We start from the raw sequence: 17,764 nt of genomic DNA, 5'->3' as shown, positions 1-17,764 counted from the left end.
AAAACAAACCTATGGTTGTTAGACGCCAAGACAGTGGGAAAAGCGGTGAGTGGCAAGAAGTCAACATGAAAATTCTTCTGGAATTCTGCTAATGCTTTGTCGGTCTGGGGGCTGCTTATGTAGACATACCACTTTTTGAAAACTCATTGAGCTTTACCTTCATGATTCAGGTATTTTTCTGAACGTATGTCACTTTTCAATAAAATGTTTATATTAACAACAACAACAAAAACAGGATGGTGACAATATCCCATGAGCTTGGTCTAGGCACCGTTGCTGTTAGTGCTTTCCATGGGTTAAATGAGATTGGCAAAGCGTGAAATATGCCACTGCCACACACCCTTCATTTTTCCAAGTGGAGACACTGAGGCCCAGAGCAGTTAAGCAACTTTCTGAGGCTCACACAGCAAATGGCTGACCAGAACTCAAACACAAGCGGTCCGGGGGCCTACAGAGTCTGCATCCCTAGATGCGGTGTGCCGCTGTGTCTTAATGAAGAGCCCTCTGGTGTAGAAAGGATCTTCATTTCTTCATCAAAAGGCCTCCTGTGTAAACCCATGATGTCAGGAATTAAGCAAATGAGCTTAAAGAATCAGGGACTCTAGTAATAAAGAGGGAGAGAGGAATACGGTGCCAGACTGAACCGTGATAATGAGGCTGATCTTAATGCCACTTCCCAGTCCTTATTTGCAAAATTAAGATCTAAGGGGTAGGGGGGAGAGAACCACCCCAACTATAAAAGGCAGAGTGGATACCCATGAGATAAGACAGTCAAAGAAGTGCTAATGATCCAATTAAAAAATGGAATGCAGCTCTGTGATCCTCATTCCAATTATTATAGATTCTGAGCCCTGTAATATACTCACTGCAGCAAGAGAAAGTGCGGGGAGAAAATTAATGGTTTGGTTTTGTCTTCTTCTACCTGTGGCAATAATTTTTTTTGAATTATTAATCTGTGATTTCTTCGCTGGGTGTCTAGTCATTCCAACGCAAAGAGGTTTCAGGGATTTCTGCCGAGCAGGATGGCGCAGTCTTTTCAGTCCGTGAATCTTTTCCTATTCTGTTCAAGTTTAAAATGGGCCTGTACTCACCAGAGTCAGGGGAGGGAGAAACTGGCAGAGACACTGAGGGGTTCCCTCCAGAGACGGGAAGGAGGGGTGAAGACAGAGAATGAGCGTCCTTTGAAGAGTGGGAACCTTGGCTCTCTGTAGGACCAGCACCCAAGCAATGTGGAACTCAGAAGAACAAACCAGAAGGAACGGCTCTGGAAACTGGGCGCCAGGCTCCGAGGCCCTCTGCCCTACCAGAGGTCTTGGGCCACTCAGCTCGAAACAGAAGCCAAGATCCACAGACCATGTGCGTCTCAGTAGTGGGTCCCCAGTAAGTGCTCAACTCGACAAATATTAAATATATTCACGGGGCAAGAAAGCTCGAAATTGACTGAAAAGGGGTGTGTGTGTACGCGTGTGTGCATGTGCACGCGTGTGTATATGTGTGTGTGTGCACGCATGTGTGTATGTGCGCATGCACATGTGTGTGTGTTTCCCAAGCCAGCACTGAGGGCTTGGTGGGGAAGTTGGGCTGAAATAAGGAAAATAAGGGATGAGATTTCCTTCACACCCAAGCCTGAGGATTTAGATGCATATCTCCCACATGCGAAATGCGTGGAAACTACCCGTACGGACTCCAAAGTGCATTTTGCATTGAGAAAAATCACTTGCCTAGAAAGAACATTATCTCCTCTACTTTTCCTGGCGCCCGCTTAATGATTCCCGAAGCCCCACTCCGCTGTGACAAGCAAGCCTGGCGTGGACTACACATTCCCTTTTCTTGACCCTGGGGTCCAACTGCTCATGAATTCCTGATGTTAGTATTTCTGTCAGGCAGGGCTGTTTTAAGATGACTTCGGGTTTTTACAAAATCGAATTAGATATTCCAACCAACAGCACTTCCCTCCTGTGAGTGAAGATTTGACTGAGACTTGTATGGTGACTGCTATCATCAGGACACGTTACAAGCCAGGTGTACCAGCCAGGATGTTTAAATTTATCCAGAAGCCAGTGGTTACTGCTACCAGGAGCAGCACGGAACCATTCAAATACAGAACTGGGTAAAATCAGAGAATCATCATGGAAGCTGGAGCCATTAGCCCAGATGTGTGGAAGGCTTGCGGCGATGATAATTACACATCATTAGTGCATCTGCCGAACGAGATCCCTTCTTCCAGCGGGAGAGGCAAATCCGCCCAGCGTAGGTGAACACACGGCACCATAGTGGCAATCCACCATCGTCTGGACTCTGGGAAAGGGATGTCCTCCCCCAAGAACGGTGTCTGGGGGTAAGAGGGTATGAAACCTTCAGTGAAGGTAACACAGAAAAGGATTGTTGTCTGGATACGACAGGGCGGCATAAGCATGGTGTCAAAACTGGGGAGCAGAAGAGGAGGTCTGGATTAATAATGAGGGGGGTTCGGCAGGTAGACGGGAACACCGTTTGCAGATCCCCGCTCACCTGGAGTCGAGGAAGGGAAGGGACCGGGCTGCAGGGCAGAGCTTCTCTGACACCTTCTGGCTGGATATGTTTGTGCAAATGATCTAATAAGCAGCCCCACGCTATGGAAAGACTACATTTGGGGTTGAAATGGTGACATCAACCATGGAGAGATTCAACTCATTGAAGAGACAGAGCCAGCTGGTGAAAAGTTACGGGCGTTGAGGGCCGTGGGCCTATGTCGATCACGGGGTGCTTGCGTTTGGGTGCTCTGGGCAAGATCTGAATGCAGATATTTCGTTTATTGCTGTGTGACCGTAGGCAGTGGCTTCACCTCCCTGAACCTCTAGATCTTCACCTGTAACATGATAACCGGTCTCAAAACGCGATTTGAGGATTCTGTGATGTTCGTGTCAAAGCACATGGCGCTTGTGTCTGACAACAGCACATGCTCACAAATGTTAGCTACGGTTCTTACTGAAGCGTGTGCAGGGCTGGGTGACATGATGAGAAACAGACACTTGGTTTCTGCCTCCAGCTCCTGACACAGAGTTCCTAAATCCCTTAGAATGTCCCGGGTCAAAGGAGCGTCTTTTGTTCTAATGAGATAACTCCCGGTGGGTTCCTGGTTGGGGGCTGGTCACCTGAAGGACCAATCTTGGACCATTCAGCCCCACCCCCCATCCATCCAAGAGGATGGAGTAAATGATCAATCATGCCTATGGGATAAAACCTCCATAAAAGTGCCTAAATGAGGGGGCGTGGGGAGTCTGCAGGTTGGCAAACACACCCATGTGCTTGGGCAGGAATGTGCATCTCTCCCTGGGGACAGAGCTCCTATGCTCAGGACTTCTTCAGACCTCAGCCTGCATCTGACTGTCCGTCTGTACCCTTCAGAATATCCTTTGGAGTAAACCAGTATGCATGAACGAAGTGTTCCCCTAAGCTCTGTGAGCCCTTGTATGTAGGAGGGGGTTACAGAAACCTCTGAACTCTAGCCAACCGGTCAGAAGTACAGATGACACCCTGGGGCTAGGAACTGGCATCTGAGTTGGGAGGAGGGCGGGCAGTCTGTGGGACTGAGCTCTTAACCATGACCTTGGGATCTGCTCTGACTCTGGGTGGTTAGTGTCAGAAATGAGTTGTGGAAGGGCGCCTGGCTGGCTCAGTTGGTAGAGCATGCAACTCTGGATCTCAGGGTTGTGTCAAGCCCCATGTTGGGTACAGAGCTTACTCTGAAAAATAAATATATAACCTATTTTATTTTTTAAGTAAAGAAAGAACTGAATGGTAGGATACTCAGTTGATGTCTGGAGAGTTAGAGAATTTGGTGTGAGGAAAATACCCACATACCTGGAGTCAGGAGTGCTGCGTAAGTAGAGAAACAGTTTTCCTTGAGGGTACGTTCTAGCCAGTCTGGGGCTCTGTGAAGGTGAAAAACACAAAAGGAAGAGTCTAGATACAGAAAAGCAAATTTAAGTGCACCCTAGGTTTCCCTAAGGCTCATCAGCCTGAGGGACAAATGACGTCATGACCAACAATAATTCCTATTTCTCTGGCTTTGGACTTCAAATGTCAAATCCGGGACCTCTGGACGCACCTTAACATTTCACGTGGTCCCTTGTGAAAACAGCTCTTTTGCCTTCTCCCGACAGCCGTCCATGAGGAAAGGTCAGAAACAAGTCCACGGGGCCAGTAAGGGACAGACATTACAAAAGCAGTAAGGTTTACTGAACACTTCGTCTGTGTGGAGCAGTATGCTGAGCCCCTTGGTATGCTGAACCACACGGGACCCTCTCAACAACCACAGAAGGTAGGTAGGAATTGTCCTCCCTTTTTAGATGAGCCCCAGAATTTCAGTCAGTGGTCCAAAATCATTGAGATAAGAAGTGGGACCAAGAATGTCTGCCCCCAGAAGCCAGCAGTGTTTACGACTATGTCGTTCTCCTGGGGGGGATTTTCATGTGTTAACCACCATCTTGATTGCCCCTTACAACTGTCTCCCCACCATGGAAATCAACTCACTCAAATACATGCCTGACAGGACGGCCCATAAGACATACTCAGATGCTTTGAATCTAATTGCAAGCCAAAGTTAGGCTCAAAATCAGCCACCATATCCCCTTGACATATATCAAGTCATTCATAAACAATGGAGAAATTGCAAATGAGCTGAGAGCCCACTGGCTTGCCCCAAATCCAAAAGATGCCATTAAAAAAAAAAAAAATTAATAGACCTAGAGCCATCTACTGGGTAGAGAGGCCATTAATATAAAATAAATAACGGTAGTGAGGTGGGTGAAAACAAGCTCATAAATTCTCACTTGCTTATTAAGGGAGGTATCTTTTGGACTCACATTCATAACATATATGACTGCATATAGAGGAATTATAAATACACGTTTTCCTTAAATCCCAAACACTGGCTGCTACTCCTCCCTGATGCAGAGAAAAAAATGAAGTCATAAAGGAATGAATTAAGATTCTGTTTACTTTCCTATTATCAAAGAGAATACTTCATAGCTAGAGGGGAACTTAATGATTACCTATTCCAACTCCCTCCTAACATAAAGAAAACTTCCAGCTCTGGCCACACCAGGATTTCAAGTGATTTAAAATTCAAACACACTAGTGGCACACAAACACATTTTAATTTACTTTGTAGCACTGACAGCTCTAATCAAGGTATGAGTTTTCTGTTCAAAGCCAACAAGTGATTAGCCTCAATGGTGAGTGGACATAGAATCCTAATTCATATTGATTCCAGCTTCAGGCCTCTGCTGCTATTTCAGCCCTGAACTTGCACAATTATTATCCAAATTACAAAGCACTATTGATTGTTTTCCATCTTTATCTGAAACACCAATTGGCCTATCTTCTGAGGACAGGTTTTTTTTTTTTTTGGGGGGAAGGTCATTTAAAACCATTAGGAATTGTACATACTGACTATAGGTGAACCAAATAAATATGGTCTAGGATGATGAAAGAAACCACAGATGAGTTTATCCCAGACCAGAAGAGCCACTGCTTTGTGTCCCAGGAGGCCATAAGATTAGGGCAGCTCCTTGTCCAACATGGTGCCCAAGCCATAGGGTAGCAGAGGTTGAGGGGACTGTCTGGATGGACAGGCACGAGGACAACCTTATAGATCCTGACTGTGGCAGTATGGTACACAGAAAGCAGTTGGGAGTTCTCAATCTCCTATGAAGGGCACAGAAGTGTCTGTGAGAATCAGGAGACCAAAAATGTTCTCAAGGTTGGGGATTGAGGATGTGATACATGGACGGGATAAAAGAGAGGTGACGACAGAACCACAGCCAGCATCAGCAGAACCAAAGGGGATGCCCAACTATACCAAGTGGAGACAAGAGATAATGATACTTCTCCCCACAGGCTGGCATGTCCTAATACTAAGGCTTCACTTCACACCAGGAACTTTGGGTATGCCCGGTGAGAAGGCCGGAAAGGAATGCAAAAGCAAGAGAAGCTTGAGTCAGCTGACTAATATCCAGAAGAGATGACTCTTAAGTGGGAAGTGACATCATTTCCTCTAATGTAATTCTCCAGCATGTGATGGAAGTGGATGCTTAAGAGAGAAATTAAATTAGGGTATGGGAAAATATAGCTCCATTTTCACCCATGTGAGTTTTCTGATTGTGAAAATGCCTGCTGCATAAAATAAGTTCTTAGTACTGTCTCTGGCTTAATAACGTTTTGCCTGCTATAGCTACTGTTACTATAACTGTTACTGGTTTTGTCATTATTATACGGTAATCTCCTGGAAGCAGGCACAGTATCTTTTGCTTCTAGATCTCCAATGTTTCTCACAGAATACTCTCCTAAGTTTGCATGGGTTGAATGAGTGAACCGGCGCGCTGCTATCATTTGGAACCAAGGTGTCCAGGCAGAAGATCCACTGGCCCAGGCTGATAAGGGACTGATGACAGGACTCCAAGAACAGGTGCTAGACACATACCATGAATAAGAAGTGAATTTCTGTTGTGCTAAGCCATGGAGATTTCAGAGCTGCTTGTTATCACAGCAAAACCCAGCCCATCCTGACTGATACCACCTAAACTGTGAAATGTATTCAAGAAGTACCTAGTCTGTGAAATTCCCTTTTAATTATATCATTTATGAATTTAACCTTCACTGTCTATTATTTTATAGTCAGTGAAGCTAAAGCTCAATGATATTCAGGGATCCATCTCAGGCCACACAGTCAGTAAAAAATAGGACCATCTGAGTCCAAAATCCTAGACTCCTGGACTGCCCCCAAATTGAGCCCTTCTGGTACCTACTTCTCAGATACACAGTTTACTCTGAATTTCACAAGAGATAGCTACTGGATTTCCATTCCTTTCCAAGCCGTCCTGAAGTAAGAAAGGTTTGGGATAGAGAATCGGGAAGGAGAGATGACAGCTGAAGACATCCAGAGCAGAAATGAAAAATCCTTACTTAAAAATTTGGGGTACCTCCTGGAGCAGTGAAGAGTGTTTCGCATCCCTGTAGGCTGAGAGAAAATTAAAAAGAATGACAGAAGTATTGGCAAAAATGTGGAGCAACTGGAACTCCCACACATTGCTGGTGGGAGCACAAAACACTTCAGCCGCTCTGGGAAATAATTTGGCAGTTTCTAATAAAATTAAATGTACTCCTACTCCCATGAGCCTGCAGTTCCAGTCCAAGGATGACACTTAAGAGAAACAAGTGCCTTAGGTCCACAAAAAGATTTGTACAAGAAGGTTCACAGAAGCTTAAGCTTAACTCGCTATAGTCCTAAACCAGAAACGACGCGAGGAAAACAGATAATTGAGGTATAGTCACACAGTGTAATACCAATTTTTAGTAAAATAGAACAAAATATGGGAAAACATCACATGGGTGATTTTCGAAAACATTATGCTGAGCAAAAGAAGCCAGACATCAAAAACGATCAATCGTATGGTTCAATGTATATGAACAGCAAACACGGGCAAAGCTCATCGGCAGTGACTGAGGTCGGATGGTGGCTACCTCCAAGGGTGGGGGGACTAACGGGAAAAGGTCACAATGGATTTTTCTGAGATGAAGAAAGTGTTCACGGCTACATCTGGACGGTGATGACGTAAGGCAAGTCCACCAAGCTAGATACTGGGTTTGTGCATGTTACTGTATGCCTTGAAACATACAGAAATAATAAAAATTAAGAGAGGATGATAAAAAAAATTGTTTCTGCATCTTAAGAAGGTGAGCAGAGAGTTTGGGCCCCAGAGCTTTGGGTGCCCAAACTCAGCAGCAGAGGGGAATGGCTCTGGAGTTCGAACAGAGAGGACGGGATCTACTCCGGGATGACGGGTCCACATGACTAGCAAGGAGGATTCTGCTGGAGAATGAAGCCTTAGGGATGACTACTTGTGAATGCAAGGAAGATTCCAGAGTACTGAGGTGCATATCCACGCTGAGTCTATGGTTGCTGCAGGTGACGCTCTGAGGGGCATCTTTGAAACATCCAGAACAAATGACCCAGGGCCAGTGTCCACAGCGTCGTGGCACAGCTGAAAAAGCACCATTTACAATGAGTCCTCAGGAAACTCAGAACCAAGTCTTTATTTTTCTAAGTACCTCACAGGGCCCAGGACATTTGCATAACTCCAAGATCGGGCAAGGGACCCCGAACAATGACCGATGGGGAATTTCTCATCAAATCTGGTGGGCTGAGGCGGAAAGTCCATTCAGTTTTAGTAACTACATCCTAAGTGTTATGGAAACACTGAAGTCAGTTTTTTTCAGTCAGCCAGCCTGAAGTTCCCTGTGAATGTCATCTGTCGGAAAGGGGAGGGTGTATTTAACTTCCTGCCAGAAAGGAGAAAGCAAATTTAACTTCCTCATAACTGGAACACTTGGCCTCCCAGCCCGTCTCAGCCCCTTGCTGGTCTAGAACCCCAGGCAAGTCGCTTCTCCTAAGACTCAGTATTCTCACCTGCAAAATGGGGAGAGTAGCTCCTCCGTCCTCACGGAGTTGTTGTGAGGGTTTAAAATGAGAAAGTATGTAAGATGGAAAGCCACGTACGGGCCAACTGCTTGGTTGACTCAACTCACTTTCCAGCTGTTTGCTAAGAGGCTGTGTACACAGAGACTGCATTAAGTGTGACGATAGGTTCATTTTCAGAAATAAACTCTCTGGGGCCCCCAGCTGGGAAGCTGAATTCACTCATTGACACTGTGGCTATTCAGATGAAGTGAGGCGGAAACAGAGGCGCCATGACCCAGCAAATTCTAGAGCTGGGAAGGAAAGCATCAAGGCACATGGGAGAAAAGAAAGCAACAGGCTTGGGGCCACTTTCTGAAGGGGGCGGTGGGAGAGACTGAGTTGGCCATGCTGCCTGCAGTGAAGCTTTCTCGCATCTTCTTCCCCAGAGCATAAACACACACACACACACACACACTGGATTTCAGGGCTTGGAGAAAAGGTGAGACATCCTAAAATCTAGCTATGAATCTTATTTCCCACTGACTCCCCGACTTCCTCCTTTCTCACTGACCCAGACCAGCCCTCTCCACAAGCATCATCCCCTTTGGAAACTCACTCTGTGTCTGATTTCTCCAAAAAACAGCAGGCAATCTGCAAGGCTGTGAGCATACGGGTACGGGAGAGAACCCCAAAAGGACAGGAGCGAGTCCAGCTCTAGTCCTGGCCAGTCCCTAACTTGCTAACGTGACAGAGGTGAAGTTTCCCTAGCTACATAATCAGGGCTTGAAGAAATCAATCATTCCAGCTCAGAAAACTGGTGATTTTCAATTTTTAAATACTTCTTAATGAAGGTGTGGGGAACCAGCAAATGAAACTGAGACTTAGAAAATGGAACGAGAGGATTTTCTTTTTTCTTTTTTTTTAAAGATTTTATTTATTTATTTGACAGACAGAGATCACAAGCAGGCAGAGAAGCAGTCAGAGAGAGGAGGAAGCAGACTCCCCGCTGAGCAGAGAGCCCGATGCGGGGCTCGATCCCAGGACCCTGGGATCATGACCTGAGCTGAAGGCAGAGGCTTTAACCCACTGAGCCACCCAGGCACCCCACGAGAGGATTTTCTTAATTCGCCCTTCCACAAATGTTTGTCGGACTTCCCACCGAGATCACAGCTGATGAAGCAAGACATGTCACTTTTGCTCAAAGAAGTCAGCGTCTACTGAGGAATGACAGAAGGCACATGGGTCTCAGCTCAGCCTGACCGACCAGCCAGCCCCACCGAAAACACAGCCTGAAAGCACCTGGGGAGAGCATTTCCGAGGACTTGGGTACGGGGCATCATCTCAAGGGAGAAAACGCTTCACCTGAGACATGTTTTAATTTTTTCCTCATTGTAAACCTATAGATAAGTAGAAAAAGAAAATGAAAATCATCTATAAACCCACAACCCTGAAACAATTCAATCACACACACACAAACTCAAGGGATGTGTATCCGTCCCATTTCTGTCTGTATGGACAGCCCCTCTTTGAAAAGCTGGGTCGTGCAACCCATACTATTTTTTAATCTGTCTACTTTGCACTTAGCGTACTGTGAACATCTTTCTCAGAAATTAAATCCTTTGGATCATCTTTGGACTGTTCTATTAAATGAAGGTGCTGTTATTTGTTTCACAAAGACTGTAAATGTGAAAATTGTTTACAATTTTCCTTGTTACTATCAGCATCTGCGTGTAAGTGTTTATAGCTAATTTTTTTGCACATGCCCTCCTTTATTTTCTCAGAATGAATTCTGCGTGGTGAAATCACGGAGTCAAAATTACAGATCTTTTTAAGGCTTTGACACAGGGGGCCCAATTTTCTCCCGAAGGTTTCGCTCCTTTTCAATTCCGTCAGTGCCTCATGAACTAAACAATTTCTCCCAAGGTCTCCTATCAGTATTGTTACATATTTATTGTTACATCTGTAAGCTAAGTTTATACTGGCCTTTCAGATTGGCCTGTTTGTTAATATTGTCAGTGATACTTCAGTGTAACGAGTTTCCCTTTTGCCTCTTTTCCTTCTATATTAATTTGAACTATCTCTCTCTCTCTCTCTTTTTTTTTTTTGAGATTTTATTTATTTATTTGACAAAGGGAGATCACAAGTAGGCAGAGAGGCAGGCAGATGGGGGTGGAGGTGGGATGCAGGCTCCCCACTGGGCGGAGAGACTGATGCAGGGCTCCATCCCAGGACCCTGGGATCATGACCTGAGCCGAAGGCAGAGGCTTTAACCCACTGAACCACCCAGGCGCCCCGAACTATCTCTTTATATATGAAGAACATTATCATTCTCGTCCGTCCTGTGGGTTACAAATATTTTCCTGGTTTTTTACTCACACGGCAGCTTGAAAACTTGGTCTCACAGAAAAATGAGTCTGGTGACTTAAAGTCTCTGCTTTTGTTCTGCCTAAGAAAGCCCTTCCTTACCATTAGATTTTAAAAAGACTCTCCTGTTACTTAACCTAGTACCTTATAGTTTGGTTTTAAAAATATTTAAATCTTTATTCAAATGAGTTGCCTCTAGGACACAATGGAGCTGATAAAGGGCAGGTTTCAAATTTTACTTTGAGATACTTCTGCAATACTGGTCTTTAGATTTTGTACAATGAGCAAGCACTACTTTGTCATTCGAATAATTATGAAAAACGTATCACCACTTGGGCTTTTATTCTGAAATCTGATAGGAAGGAATCTAACTTCTGTTGGTTCTCTAAATGGTTCCTCAGATGTCCCTACACCTGTTATTTGACATGGAGCTGAGATCCGTAAGACATGGAGGAGGGAACTGGGTGAGAAAGGCAGGAAGGACATGCCACGGAGGAGATGGTGTGTTCAGACAGGTGAAAAAAGTAGACGGTGGGTTCAGGGAATTCCAGGTCAATCCAGGCGACTCGAGTAAAAGGTGCAGATAGAGTCCTCTCAAATTTGCAGGGGGGGGCGGGGATAGAAGAATATATATATTTTTTAAATTCAGAATTCAAGAATTTACATTATCATGACTTGCGACACTGGTCCCCACTTCCTAGAACTCATTAACTCTTTAAACATTTGCTATATTTGCTTGGTCTTCTGCTCATAGAGAAATAAAACATTAAGAGGAAGTTCAGGTTCCCATCAATGATCATTTCCCGTTCTATTCTCTCTTCCTGTGTTCATGTACGTGGTACATTCCCACTTACGTTCCAGTAAGTCACACCTATGGCTGTGTGGGTGTATTAAGATTACATTTGGCCACAAGTAAAAAGAAATCCTCAAGTAAAGGGAAGAGGGTTCTTTAAAGATAAATATTTGTTTCTCTCTCATACATAACTCTTGATAGAGAGTCCAGACCTGATGTGGCTTCTTCATGATTCAAGAACCTGGCTTCCTTCTATTGTATAGCTCCTCCATACATGGATTCCATTCTCAAATTTATTTCTTGGTCCAAGATGGCTGTTCTAGCTCCTGCCATCATATCCACATTCCAGCCAATAGAAAGGATAGGAAGAATAGAGAAGAAATATAAAAAGGAAGAGAAGAAGCTGTTGGGGGCTGAACTGTGTCTACTAAAAAGATATGTTGAAGTCCTAACCCTCAGTATCTATCAATGTGACCTTAGTTGGGAATGGGGTTTTTGCAAACGTAATCAAGATGAATTACTGTGGGTCCCAGTCCAACACAACCAGTGTCCTCATAAAAAAGAGGACAGACGGATTTAGACCCACAGGGAAGAATGTCACGTGAAGACAGAGGCCGATATTGGAATGCTGTATCTCTAACCCAAGGAAGACCAAGGATTGCCAGCAATGCCAGAAGCTAGGTCTTCCCTGGGACCACCAAGAGAGCACAGCCATGCTGGTAAGACTTCTGGTCTCCAGAGCAGTAAGAAAATAGATTTCTGTTGCTTAAAGCCACTAGACTCCATTCATGCTACTTTGTTACGGCAGCCCTGGGAAACCTGATACATAAAGCCAAGGGGAAGACAGCGGGGAGTAAAAGTGCTCAAAGTTAATCAGCTACCCTTACAGAAGATTCCTAGAAGCTGCCACATCCCCACGCTCACATGCCACCGAAAGTAGTCAGACACGGTCCCAGCTCCCTGCAAGGACATCTTTATTCTGAATTCCCTGTGCCCAACACACGTGTTTCTCACAATGGGCGGAGAAAAGGAAGAATAGTGATCTTTCTAAAAATTCGGATAAATGGCATCAACGATGGTGCTCCTTTTGCAATTAAAAAAAAAAATCACTTGTTTGAAAGATTTATCCAGGTTGAAATGTGCAGTTCTAAATCACTATGTTTAAAAGTGATATACTAGTCTACCTTGAGAATTTACCACCACTTATATTCTGAATAGGATAACGTTGTTTCCACTTTTTTTTCTCTTATAAACGTTGCCGCAGTAAATGCTGTACTACCTCCATAAGCATCTATGGGGGAATTTCCCTAAAGCATATACTTACAGGTAGAAGGTCTAAGTGACAGCATCTCTACATTTGCAATTTTTAAAGATATTTCTAAATTGTTTTTTCCAAGTTGTTGTGCCCGTATATACCCTCTCCTGCCATACAACTCATTTTACTACCAACATTTGATTTTACTGGTCTTTTCGTTTTTTCCAAAATTATACATGAAATAATTAAAATGTACCCATTTTAAATAAGTCTCAACAAATGTATACCCGCATGTAAATACTGCCACAATCAAGACACAGAAAATTTCGGTCACATGAAGTAATCCCTTCATGCCCTGTAAACAGTCTGAAGCCAAAAGATTTGAAACATATAGATGAAATGCAAATATTTCTTTAAAAACAACTTAGCAAAACTGACATAAAAACAGCAGAAAATCTGAATATTCCTTTAGCTACTAAAGAAATTGTATCTGCAGTTACAACCCCTCCCTCCTGCATGCCCATGTACACACACACACTCACTATCCCTGCCCAAATGAATTTACTAGTGAATTCTTTTGAGTTAAGGAGGGGGAAAAAAAAAACAACCAACAACACCAATCTAACAAAATTCTGAAATTCAAAACAATCTCATTCAAAATCCCAGCAGGTTTTTTTTGGTCATTGTGGAAAGTGACTGCAGGATTCTAAAATGCATATGGAAATGCAAAGGGTCAACCAAGGAAAGATAATCTTGAACAAGAACAAAGTCGGAGGAAAGCTGTTGGGGGGCGTTAGTAATGCTCTGTGCCTGGGTCAGGCGGTGCTCTCAAGGGATCCTCACGTGATTAAAAATTCAATGAGCTGTTGGCTTGAGGTTTATGCACGTTGCTCTGTGTGTGTTATATGTTCATAAAATGGCTTTGGAAAATGGATGGGCGGTATCTAGCAGTGAATGTGGGCGCAGCCCAGGACCCTTCAACCAAGCTGCTAAGCATCCACTCAATGATGAGTAAATGTATATATTAATAAATGAGATATACAGTCAACAATTTGAAATAACTCAAGTCCTAGGGACCCATCATCTTCAGGCAAGTTGCTTTAACTCTTTGAGTTTCAATTTCCGTGTCTGTAAAACGGAGATCCTGGGGCGCCTGGGTGGCTCAGTGGGTTAAGCCGCTGCCTTCGGCTCAGGTCATGATCTCAGGGTCCTGGGATCGAGTCCCACATTGGGCTCTCTGCTCAGCAGGGAGCCTGTTTCCCTCTCTCTCTCTCTCTGCCTGCCTCTCCATCTACTTGTGATCTCTCTCTGTCAAATAAATAAATAAAAAAACAAAACAAAACAAAAAAAAAACGGAGATCCTAACCCCTACAGCTACCTGGCGGGATGGTGACCAGGCAAGGAAAGCGGTCAAGACTAGCATCTAACGTTCAGTACAAGCTCGATACATGATTGCTGATATTTTCATTGGACTTTTAAATACAGATGCCATCATCTGCCCTAATAAAGTACAAGACCCCTCCTCCACGGCTCCTACAAGCCCCAGACTTCTTCCAACCACAATGTCCACCTTATGTTTACTGAATGAGACAGCTAGGGTGGGAAAGGTTATTCTACTTGAAAAACCTCAACCTAGGTCTGCATCAAAGTTCCTGGTGACCTAAATGGGGAAGGAGGGGTACTGTGGGGCTCCCTCTCCTCTCCCTTGTCTGAGACCACGGTACCCCTATTTGCTCAGCAAAGGCTTCAGGTCGCACCCCATGCTCCCTCCTCCCCCAGAATCGCCAGCCATCAGTGAGCTGCCTCTGCTGAGTTCACTCCATCTGGAATCCTCTGGGAAAACAGACACGGATTGTGTACACCGCAGAATTAGCCTTTATATTTCATTGTGTGTCTGTTGAGGCGGCGGTGAACCAGGTGTGGTTTTCGGCAGACCTGACTTCAAAAGCCGTAAACACACTTATCAGTAAACTGCAGAACATGAGGCAGCCGGCAACAGTCAAGGTCACTGACAGGTGACATGGCAAATAAAGGGAGATTAAAAGCCATGCCTTGTCTGACATGGGCCCATTTGATACTTACCAATGGCAGGACATGGAACAGTGCTCGCTCTTGATGGGAAGTCATTGAACGTACTGTAATTTCTTGGAAAGTGAGTCCCTGTCATTTTTCTCTAGGGGGAAAAAAAGGAAAAGAAGTAAAACAAAACACAACACAGGTAAGCTCTCTGCTGCTGGTCTAGATGTTTTCATTTATGTATTACTAACCTTTATTAAGAGTTTGCCATCGGCCAGATTTTCTGCTAAGGGTTCCTACCCTTTTGGTCCCCAGTCTGACCATCTTTACCCTCATTTTTTTTAAAGATTTTATTTATTTATTTGACAGACAGAGATCACAAGTAGGCAGAGAGGCAGGCAGAGAAGAGAGGAAGGGGGAAGCAGGCTCCCCTGCTGAGCAGAGAGCCTGATGTGGGGCTCGATCCCAGGACCCTGGGATCATGACCTGAGCCGATGGCAGAGGCTTTAGCCCACTGAGCCACCCAGGCGCCCCACTTTATCCTCATTTTAATAATCATTCTCTCTTCCCAGGAGGGGAAACTGAGACCCGGGAGATTTACGGTAACCTTCCCAAGACAGTCCGTGACCAGCCAGGACTGGAACCCAGAGATTACGACACTGACGCACGATGACAGAGATTTACTCTGGGTGAAGGTGAGAGTGTATTAGGAGGAGATCCAGATGGCTTGGCTTTCTGGCAATAGGAACAATTGGCATGCACACTGAGTCCTACCTATTTTTTGGGACACCATCCTTTTCTGCAGTCAAGAAACGTGCACTCTAAAGAATTGCTAGAAATGGTCATTTGCATGCCAGAGCGGCAGAACCAACATCCCCCGATGCTGCATCTTTGTGGCATAAGGAGGATTTCCATAAATCAAGCTTTCTTCTATCCCAAATAACACTTACGTATGCCAGGGAAACGCGCTATTTTGAAAAAGCCTATTCACGAGGCAACTTTTGCTTTTCACCCATTTTTATTTATTTATTATTAAGTCTATTTATTTATTTTTTTATTTATTATTTATTATTAAGTCTATTTATTATTAAGTGCAGATTAAAAAAAACAGTTTGAAAATCAGGTTTAAACTACAGGGCACATCCACTGAGAATAAAGCAAATTAAAATGCTATGATTCTCCAAATATTTGGTGTCTTAAATAAGTTTGTCCCAGACAGACGTAAGCTACAGTCACCACTTCCTTCGAGTTTTAAATGTTATTTGGTCTAAGCTGCCATCCTAAGTCCTAAGAGCCTAACATCCTCCCAAGATTTTTGTGAAATCATCACAGTTTATGTTCCTCTTGAGTACGTCTGCCTGTACGTCCCTGCCCCCCCCCTTACTCTCCCTGTCACGCACATTTTATCACTCGAGGCTGTTCTCTTCTCTCTGCACTGTATGGACCCAGGGAATCACAGCTCCCTTTCCTGCTGTTCCTTAACATGCCTGTCATTGTCAACACTTTGAGCTGACCAAGAGGAGTCCTACCACAGCAGTGCCAATACCTTAGAATTAGCCAATAGATATCTCACGTCTACTTGACCCCTAACTCAACTTCTACCTCCCACTTCCAGAACTGACAGAATAAGCGCTATTCCAGCCGCTGTGGATCCTCAAGGCTCCTCAGTCCTGCCAAACTCACTCCTAACCCAGGGCCTTTGCACTTGCCAGACGATTGTCCCTCAAATAGCCTCAAGATTGCTCTGTCACTTCCATCATGTCTGTGTACAATGTTACTGTATCAGAGACACCTTCCTGATCATTCCTCATACACACATCTTGATCTTCCTTTCCTCCTCTGTCTCTGGAACTCTCATCGACACCTACCATATTGCATATTTTTTTGCTCACTTTTTAAAAATCTGTCTCTGTTGCCAGAATTCATGTCCCATTAAGGGTGGTGATTTTGCCTACTGAGTTCTCTCCTGCATCCCCAGCATCTAGAACGGAGGAGTACATAGTGGGGGATCAATGCAGTGTGTTGATGGAGTAAAAGAATCCGTAAACACACTTTCTATTTAGTTAAAGTGTTCTTTCCAGGAGCCATGTCAACACGATCACCTCGAAGTATAATTAAGTAATTAGGGTGATATTTTGCCAGTACAGAGAAAGCACCACAAGGACAATGTTATAGTGGAAGAGAACTCAGGATCTGGGCTAGAATCCAAAGGCTTCTACAAAAAAAAAAAAAAAAAAAAAGAAAGAAAGAAAGAAAACAAACAAAAAAAATAAATTGTCTCATTAATAATTTTAGATTGGTTAGAGGTTGAACCTCTATGAAAACCTAAATGGAAACTAGAAGTCAGCCACTTAACTGATGGAGCCACCCAGGTGCCCCTCACTTTGCTTTTTCACGCAGCTATTAGAAAATTTCAGATGACATTGTGCAGGGGCTCCTGGGTGGCATAGTCGGTTCAATCTCTGACTCTTGGTTTCGGTTCAGGTGGTGACCTCACGGTCTTGAGATGGAGCCCCACAACGGAGTCTGCCCGAGGTTCTCTCTCCCTGTCTCTCCACCCTCTTGCTCATCTAAAATAAATAAATAAAATCTTTAAAAACAAATAAATACATTACATATGTGGCTCATATTCTACTACAGTTGGACAGCACTGTTCCAGATTCTCACTCTCCTCTTACACACATATACATGTATCTATTGTTTATTAAAATATAGGAACACTGCACAGACTGTCTCACACACCTGCTATTTTCACGTAACAATTTACCAGGAACATTCCTGCGTGTCAGGAAATTAGATTCTCATCGTTATTTTTAAGGGCTCTGGGGTATAACACTAAGTGCCTCGGAGTTTATTGAACCTGTAATAGAAATTTTCTAGGCTACTTCGTCTT

General features: G+C 44.1%; 1 long non-coding RNA gene across 2 annotated transcripts in view; it reads right to left on the bottom strand.

The window, feature by feature from the left end:
- The window catches only part of LOC116854405, a 357,409-nt gene that overhangs the window by 59,591 nt on the left and 280,054 nt on the right, over nucleotides 1–17,764 (bottom strand). For both annotated transcript variants that reach the window (XR_004380153.1, XR_004380154.1), the window contains exon 3: nucleotides 14,938–15,028. This is a non-coding gene — a long non-coding RNA (uncharacterized LOC116854405). The remainder of the gene's footprint in view (nucleotides 1–14,937; nucleotides 15,029–17,764) is intronic.

This window comes from Lontra canadensis, unplaced genomic scaffold (assembly GCF_010015895.1).
Source record: "Lontra canadensis isolate GAN:19392208 unplaced genomic scaffold, GSC_riverotter_1.0 scaffold91, whole genome shotgun sequence".
NCBI lineage: Eukaryota > Metazoa > Chordata > Mammalia > Carnivora > Mustelidae > Lontra > Lontra canadensis.
Note: the sequence above shows the minus strand (reverse complement) of the source record. Positions and strands in the feature narration are given on the sequence as shown.